At 40.1% G+C, this 12,190-nt stretch overlaps 1 protein-coding gene across 1 annotated transcript in view; it reads left to right on the top strand.

Moving 5' to 3' along the window:
- The first annotated feature begins 5,303 nt into the window (after window positions 1-5,303).
- Window positions 5,304-12,190, top strand: part of tmod4 (tropomodulin 4 (muscle)) — a 16,902-nt gene continuing 10,015 nt past the window's right edge. Inside the window, exons 1-2 of the mRNA XM_020615504.1 lie at window positions 5,304-5,471; window positions 6,242-6,456. The gene's annotated coding sequence lies outside the window, so the exon portion shown is untranslated. The remainder of the gene's footprint in view (window positions 5,472-6,241; window positions 6,457-12,190) is intronic.

Here is a 12,190-nt window from a genome sequence, read left to right as displayed (position 1 = left end):
TACACTCTCTTATTACATTCTTATATATTTTTATTATACTGCTGCATGTGCTGTTTAAAGTGCCTTAGATTTTGTGTTACTTATTTATCTACTTTATATCTCATTTGTGTTGACCTGTGTTTTGTCGCTTCAGTAGAGTTCGAGAGACTTGATGAATCCACTGGAAGGTTCTGGAGGCAGGGTGGAGATACTAAATATAAATTGTCTTCTCATCCCTTATCTGTCTTTTACTGTAAATATTCAGGAAGTTCCTGATTGCCACACCTCTAAGTGACTTCACTGATATGTGTGCTGGTTGCGGTCACAGGTGCAGCAGGTCACACATGACCTTTCAGTGACGCTGAGTTTGACCACAGCAGAATTTTAACCTTCTGCCTCCAGAGCAGCTTTTTTCCCCCTTGAAGGGTTTCTAATAATTTCTTACTCCAGTGCTGCTCTGAACTGTACTAGAGTATTTCCATTTCATGCAACTTTACTGATCCTACTACATTTCAAAGTGAGATACTGTCCATTTTACCCCACTGCATTTTATCTGTCTGCTGAATCTTAATCTTAATTAATTAAAATAATGTTTAAAAAATTACTTTATTTATAAATTAGCCTGATAAATTGTATTTAATGAAAAAACTGAATATCTGACTTTTCCCTTTTTTTTTTTTTTAGAAAATGTTTATTTTGAAAGTTTCCTAGTAAAAACAAAGAAGCTACAGGCTTTTTCCCTGTGGACCCATAAAGTTGTTCTGGGGATGTAGACTTAAGTTTTTTGCCTTATTTGTTGCGGTACATGTGGAGGAAGGACAATCAGAAAGGCTTTTTAGGTTAGAATGTCTATGTTTAGGCAGTGAGGGAGAGCCAGTCCCACACACTAACAAACATCAGATCCATGATAATAATGATAATTATGCTGACGTGTTTATGTGCATGTCATAGTCCATTTGTAGCAAAAAGCTGATGATATTGTGCTTTAATTAAAAAGGGTTCTGCATACTGAGTACTTCAACCTCCAATTTGTCATTAGGCTTTTGCTGAAACTACTTTTATAGTCTGGTATTGCTCCTTTTACTTAAACTCACAGTCACTAATATTTTGGCCACTTCAGAGCAGTTCCACACATTGTAAAGGTTAAGTTCATGCAGAAACCTTATTAGTAAACATGGGCTTTGCATTATATGTTTTGTTTATTTGGAGTCATGTACAGGTGCACCTGATAAATGTAATTTGAAGATCCACCCTTGGGGCCACTTGGGATCAGCAGAAATACAACACTGGCATAGGTTTCTATGGCAAATGCAAATAAAGCTGCTTGTTTACATGTTCCAGAGTTATGGAGCAGCATTATCATTCATTTGGAGTTGTGTTTTTGGCCACTCCCCTTCAGCTGTTTGTAGTCTCTACCATCTTCTGAGAGAAACATCTGGATTTTTTTTAGCTGCTAAATTCTTCATGAATTGCTAGTCGCTGGCTGTGTCTGTCTGCCATCTGATGCTGGACCAGTAGCGCTGACGGGATTTATTACATCTTTTCCTGCTGCATCTGGAATAAGAGTGATGAAAGCAGTGAAAATAAATATCACCTCACACTGTGATCATCATACAAGTACAGGTGTCACTAACACTGTCCTTTGACCTATCAGACCTGTTCTCGGGCCACACCTAGCCCTGATAATGCACCTTATCACCTCTGCTCTTCATTTATCACCACACATTTTATAGCACTTTATTGCAGATGAATAAGCAGAGCACTTCCTCACACAGATGATTGGGACTTTTTGCACATTGGACCGGATAAAGTCAACTTCTCCAGTCTAAACACTGCTCTGACAGTTTCAGGTCAGCTTTGTGGTTATATTACTCAGTGCAGCCAGACAGTGGAATGTTTCCCATGTGGTCTGTTTCATACTCACTCAGTTTGGTGCCAACCAAGATCAAAACATCACCAGTGGGAAAATCAGAAACATAGCATGAAGTCACCATAGGACAGGGTTTGTGCTTTGAGTCAACACAGAACAATGTTCTCTTGCTCTAATCAGACTGCCCACGCAACACACGCAGTGTGTTGGCTTCAGACAAAGACCTCTTGTCTGCTGGTTTGGATCTCATGACCTCCCTCTACTGGTGGAAATAAGAAAAAAAAATTCCATGTATGTATTTTCCATTTCACAGAATGAGGAAGCAGATATACGTACCTGACATCCGGTTTCCAGTCTGAAGGTGTGCATGAAAGGAAGCGATGCTGATGTGTGTGAAGGCTGAAAACAGAACACTCCTGTGGATATTTGTGATCAGTTGTCACAAAAAGGAGAACAGCAAAGAAGCATAGTACTTGTTGTTGATTTGCTTTCGCCCCAAGAGAATTTATTTTGAATACGAGGGGAGAGCCCCGCAGACTTCCTGTTAAGGTGGGAGCGCCCCACCTCACCCTATTAGCTCTAAAATTCAAATTTACATTTTCTCTGTTGGTGTGACCAAAACACAAAGGCACTTTACCAACATCTCTCAGGCTTGCTACTAATATTTCATTTTTTTATGCGTTGGTGGCCGGCTCACTGGACACCGCTTCTATGTCCCAGTAAAATGCACATTGCTGTTCTTACACTTTGGTTTTTGTTTAGGTTTCAGTTTGCCTAGTAGATGCCCAGTGGCTGATTTCCTTACAGTGTGTGTAGTTGGTCCAGAGTGCTGAAGGGCTGTGTTATATGCCTGAACATCTGTCAGCCTGTTTCTCACTCTCATGTTTTCTATTTCTCTGGAACATACTTGTAACCACCCCCCCGCCCCCGGGTGACTAAGTCATTAACTGGAAACACCCACAGAGAGCACATGTGCACAACAGTGGCACTCAGACACAAGCCTACATGCACACATTTTGGTTTTAAAAAAACTTCTCATTGGGGATAAAGTTTGGTCTGGAAAGTTTGAGTCTAGGTACATTTCTGTTGACCTGACCAGAGGGGAAAAACATTATTAATATTAACTTTTGAATCAAACTAAAAATGAAAGCAGAGGGAAGAAGACAACACAGATCACTTTGATTACACCGCTGATATAAAACAATTTAGATTTTATTGACTACTAAAAGTTCAGACCATTTCAGGTTTTATTGTAGGTCTCAAAGTACAAAGTGTCATGTTTTGTCATGCTGCAAAACTACATGAGTTTGTTTAAAATTGTGCTCCAGGTTTCGAAGTTTGTACAGATTCTAATATGGTTGACAAATAAATTAATATACAGTGACATGATATAATGTCTGAACTCACTGTTAACATCATTTAGCTCCAGTGAGGTACTGCATATAAATACAGAAGTTGATGTTGTCATAGTTTCACAACCTTAGAAGAAATTTAGGAGGAAATTATTCATTAAAAGGGACAAACCACAAAAATAACACACACACATCCTTGTTTTCATTGGTTATCAGGTCCCTACATAGACTTACATTAATTTCTGGGAGACTTACCCTATGACCTTAACAGAACTCATAGAAACACATACCCACACACAGTAATATCTCACTTGTGCACTGTGCAAATAGTTTTATTTTTAGATGATGAGACTGTCCTAACAAATACAGGACTTAAATCATTGTGGAACATGATTTTCACTTTAACATGTTGTCCTTTGGCTTTCACTCTAACAATGATCCATAAATAAAACACATCATAACCAATACTTTTATAACTGGGTGAGAACTCGAGTGTTTCTGTAGTTCACACTGATGATAGATTATGCAGTTTACACAGTGAAAATGAATGAGCACGAAACACACCTTTGTTTGTTGTGTTGGCACCCTGCAAGATGGCACAAAGAACAGAATGCAGTCAGTTAGCATTGCTTAGGGGAAACACCAGCTAAGATATTAAAGCATTTTGCGTTTTGCAGGTTTAGGTTTTAACTATGAAGTAAACCAAAACCTTCAAGGACATCCGCTCCAAATTATTTTCATTAATATACATTAATCTCTTTTTGCTAAACACAAATTAAAATGGTTTTGCTCAGTAGAATCTAGTATCACAGAACATGAATTAATCATAAAGTTTGCATAAAATGAGCTCACTATTGCTCAGTGCAAGTCTCGTTTTACTTATGCAGCCCTTTGGCTCATTTACAGCCCTAGTGCCAAACACTGGAGGCCATTGTACAGTCAGAGCACAGGGAATTTCATAAGAAGGTCAAACTTACATTGTTCATGTCTCTCTGCTGCCATCTAGTGTGTTGACACTGTCCAGTTGGGTTCAGAGGCCATTTGAACTTCATTTATGAAGTGAAGAAGATGAATTAAATATGTTGTTTAGGAATGTAAAACAACATGCACCCATCCTAACAAGAGGCAGGGTCCACCCCGGACAGGTCGCCAGTCTATCGCCGGTCTGACACTCATACGCAATTTCTTGGAAATTTAAAGTTTTTTTTTCTTTAAAAATCTCTCCCTATGCACTTACTAAAAGATGTTCTGATTTTGAGAAAAAAGATAGAAATTACTGTAGAAGTTTGGTAAAGCAGCCAATAATTTTCCCTCCAGGGAGAATGTACTTAAACTATAGACCTGGGAATTACTGTAAGCAATGGTATTATTGTAAATAGATAAAGAAAGAAAGAAAGAAAGAAGTGAAGAATAACAGAACTAGATGGTGCAAGAAGAAACTGGAAATATCAAACTAATAAGTTGAGCAAAAGATTCAAGACTTAAATGACAAGACAGGAAAAATAATCTTTGGAAGTAAGATCATGGAGCAACACTGCTGAAAAACTATGACAAAGAAGTTGTCAAGGAAGAGGAAGCGGTGAGAGATTTGTGAAAGGAGAAGAAACTCAGAAAGAACATTCAAAAGTAGACCACAACACAAAACATTACTGGGAATGAATGCGGATCTGAAAAGAAATCAACCAGACTTTTGACAAGGAAGGAAGAGGTAAAGAAGAGTGGTAAGCAAAAGCAGATGTAAAGGGGAGGATTTAGCTATTCATAAATCCATTACCGGGGTTGTGTGTAAAGCTAACAAGCTAATTTCAGACTAGTGAATTAAAACATCAGGTTGCACCATCAGAGCATGAGAAACCTGCAATCAGCTACTGTAGCATCACAGGTTGTAATGCAGGCTAATAATGAATCCTTAATCCTTCAGTCTAATGGAAAATATCAATGGTGCTAAGCTATTGAGCATTTTTTGGTCGTTTAGTTTCATGTATTCTTAAAAGGATTTTATGGCAAGGAAGTCACTTCAAGACACTGCAACCGTTGTGCTCAGCCACCTGAGCGGTGAGGGTGACTCCTTCTTTCTCCAGGGCTGATGAGCACAATAACCAGAGGTGGACTGTGTTGGGCTTTAGGGGGCAGTAGAGCTCCACAACAAGCTGAAGAACACACAGCCTGAGAAATGGCTAGAGTTAGCAAACAATTCTAATTTGCACACCCAGCAGACACACAACAACCCTGGCACTGATTAGGAGTCTTGTTTTGTCCACCCAACCAAGGTAAGTCCAGTATTCACTCTCCTTTAAGCTCTGCTGTGGTCTCCACTGACACATGAGAAGGCTGCTAGATGGTTTGCTGTGTCCACCAGTTACCTGCTGACATTTAATGTTTGTGATTTGGTGCTGGACAGAGTGTACAGAGGGTCTGTCAGAGGTTCCTTACAGAAAGAAGCTTCCTGCTGCAGCTGGAAACAGGCTAAGCATGGAGAGTTGCATTAAAACTAAAACAATGAGCTTAAAGAGCTACTGATTTGTCACTCTGAGCCGAAAGCTCCACATTAAACATTTCTGAACACCTTGTTAATATAAATATACTCTGGTTATGCAAACCTCAATAGAGGACATGGCCGCTGGATATCACTGGATGCAACACACAGTAGCATTGTTTTGTTCATTAATGGTGCAGTCCCAATGTGAAGAAGCTTGCTCAGCATTGTAAAAGAAGCTGAAACTTATATTAATACATAAGAACAACACAAACAAAATGCATCATACAGTGCTTTATGTAAAGGTATATAATCATGGATACAGTTTGATATAGTAAAAAGAAATTGGGTTAAATCCTTCTCAGATGAAGCAACACAGGTGCAGAGGGACTGAGGGTGATTTCCAACGTACAGCTTATCTCAGACCACTAGATGTCAGCCCTTCTCTTTCTACTGGCTTCACACTGTTTTTTCTGAATGGCTGATGAGCATGAGTTTATGCCCCGCTTCTCTCTCCCCCCTCTCCACATAACTCTCTACCCTCCCCTCTTCTCTCTCTTGCAGCCAAAATAATAAAATGCTGACTTTTCAAAGTGCCATCAGTTTGCCTGTCTCAGCATAGCAGCCCTGACGCCTGACACAAGAGAGACAGGGGAGTGAGAGAAAGAGAGAGAGAGAGAGAGGAGGAGGGGGAGGAAAAAAAAGAGAAACAACTTTCTCTGGTTTCGAGCTGCAGGCTCTGCCTCGCCGAGGGGCTTCAGCACTGTGCTTCTGTGAAGGTAGGTGTGAAGGAGCTTCTTCGTGTCTCTCCCGCTCTCTGTGTGTTTTTGAGGGGACCCTACCAGCATGTTGGGGGATCCGTGCTTAAATCTTTCCCTCAGGGTTGCCTGCTGGGGGGGGGGGTTCCCTAAACTAGAGCCTCTTGTATGATTGTGAGGTTCTGGGTTTGTGGAACAGGGCAGAGCTGCAGGATGAATGGTGGTGGATTAATGGCCAGAAATAACGTGTTTCTGTGCAGACGTTTGGAGGATAAATGCTCAACTGGATTGTCAGGCTGAAACTTTCAACCTGTGTCGCTTTGTGGGAGGCTTCTGCACAGCGTCAGCTGGAATAGTACCACTCATATGAAGCTACCGGTGTGGTATGTGGAGGGGTTAAACCGTCCAATGACCGTTCATTGCTGTGCAGTTCATTCGTTGCAGGGGATGTTGTTTCAGGGGGCTCTAGTTCAGAAACTGGGAAGGAGGGTTATGTTTGCCCTCTGCCTGCACATCACCACCAGTAAAGCCTCATTAGTGCCTGACCTTTTTAATTCTGTCACTGGATCAAATTATATTTTCAAGTCAGGTGGCACCAGTAATGTATATGTGACTTTCTTGCTGATTTTGTTACAGTGCCAGTTGCTGAGATTGTGTGTCTTGAAAAAACATCCCACCTGTTGCTTCTTTGTGAATATTTGTATCAGCTTCCTGCAGCCGTAGCAAACGGGCACTGTTTTAGTTCAAGTCAAGCTTCTATTTTGGAGCAAAACTGGTGCAACTAAGTTGTTGTCTGGGCCTCAAAATGGTGCTTTGACATAGTCTCAAGGAGCAACCCAAGCCGAGGAGGATTCATACGACTTCAAGTAGCTGACTTGTGAAGCTAAAATTAAGCTGAGGGCTGATTTGGAATGTTACACTTGGTCAGTAAGTTGGGAGCAGATGACCTGTGGATGGTGAGAGATACTCTGAGCTGCCTGTGGCAGATGGGGAATAAAAAAACGTATCTAACCCTGCTACTGTTACAGAAAAACTAGACCTGTGCCCAAGGAAAAAGCCAGTAAAACTAAAAGAAATGACTTAGGAGAGTATTTATTTTTCCTCCAGTATGAGCAAACACCTTGGCACAGAAGCAGAGTGTAAATCATTGTGGAGCATTTATGAGTAAGTAACCTTTGTCACTGTGAAATCGGAACCCATGTAATGGTCTTTGACTTATAAAACACACAGTGACTCCTCTGCTGCTTGACAGCCGAGTTACTGTACAAGCGCTCATGCAGTGAATCATGGTTTTACTGCATTTATCTACAAAAGTATTTTCCTTTTTTTTTTTAGACTCATTACCAAATTTTAGAAATACTTAGTTACATGTAAAAGCCTTACATCCAGCACTTAAAGTTCAGAGGTGTTGCCAGCTAAATATACTAAATAAAAGTAAGCATACTTAGTATTAGTTAACAGAAAGGCCCATTTCAGAATGATATCTATCATATTACTGCGTAATTATTGATGCATTAATGTGCAAACATCACTAATGTTGCAGCTGGTCAAGGTGCAGTTTTAGGTGCAGAGGGTAGTGGATTCAAAAGTCAAAAAACAACCTTTCCCTGTAAGTTGTTGTGGAGCACAACAGTGAAATAAATTACAAGGACCTCAACACTGTACATAAGTACAGTACATGAGTAAATGTACTTAGGTCCTTTCCACCTCTGCCCATTTCCGATACAATCAAGAAGTTACGGTCAGCCTGTTTTTCTCCATGAACATTTACTGAATCACAAGCCTTGAAATCTCTGAATCCTTAAACTGCTGTGACCAAAATGTTCCTGTGGAAACTCAACAGGTGGTGGGAGGCGGAGAGCCAGTAAGTGTTTCAAAAATCAGGGCGGCCCGAGCAGCTGCTTTAGGCGACATGAGATTTTTGACGTTAGTTGTAATTTTTGATGCCAGAGCCCATGTACATCTAAAGCACTGAGGCGCCCTGGTGTTACAGTTCCGCCCTCCAGCGTGTATATTCACACCACCTTCCATTCATTTCAGTTGAAGCCTATACAACAAAAAAAATTCAACCATGTGTTTCCTGTTTTGGGGCAGCCTCTGGACAGGCCCAGTGGACTAGCAGGTCAGAGGTCACCTTGGTTCAGGTTTGACCAAATGGGCGTGCTCGGTCGGCCAGTGGTGACAGACTGTATATAGTCCTTGGTGTTTAGTGCACCAAACTATAGTATCACTCCCTCAGAATGTTTGTAGAATTTGGGATTAATCTGATCAGTATTTTGGGGGCGACTGTGGCTCAGGAGGTAGAGCGGGTCGTCTCCTAAACAGAAGGTTGGTGGCTCGATTCCCTGCTCAAGTTGGATGTTTAGAACTGTATCCAAATTTACACTCATTTACTGCAGACAGTCAGGTGGTTACTCACTTAGCCTTCTCTGAGAAGGAAATTATAAATCGGCATTTAGTGTCATCACTGACAAGACATGATGTTGCAAAATTCATTTTTGTGTCTATAGTATAAAACAATTTGTGGGACTGTAGAGGCCATAGACTCTCAATTTTTGTGCTGCTGATAGCAAAGAGTTAATTTATTAACAAGTTCAGTTAGTGAATATACTAAAGACAAGACGGCCAAACTTTAGTTTTAGTTGTAATATTGCATCATTTATCATTTTATTTAGTTTGGTATTGGTGAGGGAAAAACTTCCACCATCGTGACAGTGAACAGTTTTAACTAGTTGGCGTCTAATAACCAGTAGCAGGCAAATAACCACTGCAGAAATTAGATAAATTAAATTATGTCTAGGTTGATATTTTTCAGAATTAAAAAAACAAAACTACTCAAACTATGATGAAGGTTAGTATAGAAGTCAGTGTCTATCCCCGTGCAGTGAGTACTTACCAGTGCTGCTGGAGGTCGTCCTCCGCGGTGTCTTCGTACCTCTTTGGTATAAAATGACTTCGACAGCTGCAAGTTTTGCATGTCTAATGAAGATCTGACTTTTGTGAAATTACAGCGAATACTCACTAATATTACTTTATATACTTTAAAATTACAAGTATAATGTTGTAAAATTATCAGTTTTATAATTTTATAAAGGAAAATCCCTGAGCATTAAGGATTAGTGTCTTTTTTTTAACATGAAAAAAACTTTTAAATACCCAAGATTTCATTTAAAATTAAAAGAACAGTATTTAAATAATGGGAAATTACTATATATTTTTTTAGGAGATGGTAATTTTACAGTGCCCAAGCTGCCGGAATATAGTGGTTTCTTAAAATGTTTTTATTTATGTATTCATTAATTTTTCATTAATTATTTCTACAACATTCCTGCAACTGGCAAAATTCACAACTCAAAGTCAGTTCCACTGTGGAAGATGATTGTAGTTTTAAGCTAGAAACTTCAGGGTAAATGTCACTCACCACCAACTATATCATCATATTGTTAACATATTGTTAATACTTTTACACCACTATATTTTCTCATGTCGTAGTTCTTTAATAATAAGGGTGGTATAAAAACTTGGGAACTGAGACTGACATTATATAAAGGCTGTTTTGTAGCCTAATGGTGGTAAAACCCTTCATCCCTAGTAAAAAGTGGGTCTAGGTAGGTTTGTCCTCCCTGTGGTCATTTGACCTGTTGCCTCCTCCCCCCTCATCCTTTAAATCTCCTCCGTCTTCCTTCACACTCAGCTGTGTGATCTGGTGTTTGTGTCAGTGGCTTTACACATGAAGGCTACACGGCATCAACAAGGAGCAGCCAGTGGATCTGATCATGTTTTATTTACAGTTATTTGAAGAATAGGTTTACTTGCGAGCTTTGTTTATGTCCCTGTTATTTTATTGGTTCATAATAGTTGGTCATTGTAGCATGGTACAGGTAACAGAGGACACAGGAATATGAGAGTCTGCTTGTCTGACCAGAGATATTTGGGTGGGTGCAGTGCCCAGGAGGGTGTGTTCTGAGCCTGTGTGTGTGTGTGTGTGTGTTCACTCTAATAAAGTATAATTTGATCAGAGAATCCCACCAAACAGGCGTCACATAGTTTGTTTGACACTGGAACAATTCAAGGTACACACAGAGAATAAAATACATTTGACTAGAATGGCTGAGCACATCGTGTCTGATGCAAGTTCTTCAAGTCAAGCTCCATTTCCATGGCGACTGAGCTTCTTGTACTGTACTGTTGTCAAGGAAACCTCATCAAGCTGTGGTTTGTCAGGACCTTAAGCTTCACTACACCAGTCCTTGACTTTGTACACACAGTTACACAAACCTATATTGACCTTTAGTTGTCCTTTAGAGATGCTGTTATAGAATGTTACCATATTTGCTAGGGTGTTCATGACTGACAGCTATATCAGAAATCTCTTGTATTGCAACACCAAGTTTGTACCTTTATTTTTATTTTGAAGTCTTATAAACAACAGCGTAACAAATAAGTGGAAACCCACCTTAAAGCACAGCATAGATAAGATGTACACTACTGGCCCAAAGTTTTAGAACACCCCCATTTCTCCAGTTTTCACTGATATGTAAGCAGCTCAAGTCAATAACCATAAATGGTACAACGCCAAGAAGTAAACTGCCAGAGGTAAAACTAAAATGAGTGTAAAGTCATAAACAAGGCCTTTTTCAGTGATCCACTAACAGGTGAACATCCTTTTCTGCAGCAGTGGAAGTAAATAAAGCCACCGGTAGCACGGTGTCCAGAGAAAAGCAGCCTGCAGGTGCAACACGTCTGTGGGAAATGTTTGATTTCAGCTGTAGTAATGCCACAAGTGTGTTCAGCTGATGAATTACACTGATAAATACTGGAAGAATTGAGCTGTTCTAAAACTTGTGGCCAGTATTAAACTGCACAGCACAGAAATGGCTACAGGTCTGCAACTTAGACTAGCTTACTTCCTACCATCCTGTGCTGCATTTGAGCTGCTAAACAGCTTCTAGTCTTCGATTTTAGTGTTTTATGTTGTTTTTCTCGAGGACCATGTGAGTTTGTATAAGCATCAGTAGTAGCCAATCTTAGATGCTACATGTTGGGATTCTGGCTCTTCAACACTCATGAATCTAATGAAACGCCGCTCTCTTTAGCAGTGCAAGTTTGATTACACGTTGTTTGTGCCCCTGCCAGCTAGTTGTCACAACCTCCTACTACTGAGTGGAGTAATACACTTTATTGGAGAAAACATGCATTGGTATAAGTCTTACCAGTAAGAGTACAAGTAAAACAAAATTCTTTAATGAATTCATGAGCATCAACATGATTACACTGTGTACTGCTGTAGAGAACTGCCTGCTGTAAAATACCTGAACTCCTGTCGCCATCACAGATGTTAATGTTTGCTGAGGTACAACCAGTTTGGCTGAATGAACACACATTCTCTGACCTGAACTGTGGTGGGGTTTCCTCTCTTGCCAAGTTGGGATGAAATTTGGCCTGAAACTAAAAACACTAGACCTCTCAAAGCTGATCGCTACCTTAATCATGCATACCAGAGGTACAGCATACATATGTTATCGCTGTGGTATTTCCTAGTTTGAGGTCTCTGTCGTGTCATTTGAACCCACTGCTCTTGGCTCTGTCAGAGGCAGTTTGTCATCATGTGTTCATGTCTGTGGCTTTTGATCACTGGGTGCAGATATATTTTGGGTGGGTCCCTATGAACGAGTATCTGTCAGTGATAAATAATGGATTGCACTTTTCCACCCCTCTGCTTTCTCCATTTTGCTATTCTTAGTTGCTGTATAGT

Source organism: Monopterus albus, unplaced genomic scaffold (assembly GCF_001952655.1).
Source record: "Monopterus albus unplaced genomic scaffold, M_albus_1.0 scaffold166.1, whole genome shotgun sequence".
NCBI classification, from domain to species: Eukaryota; Metazoa; Chordata; class Actinopteri; order Synbranchiformes; family Synbranchidae; genus Monopterus; species Monopterus albus.
The sequence above is the reverse complement of the archived record's forward strand: the minus strand, read 5'-3'. Positions and strand labels throughout refer to the sequence as shown.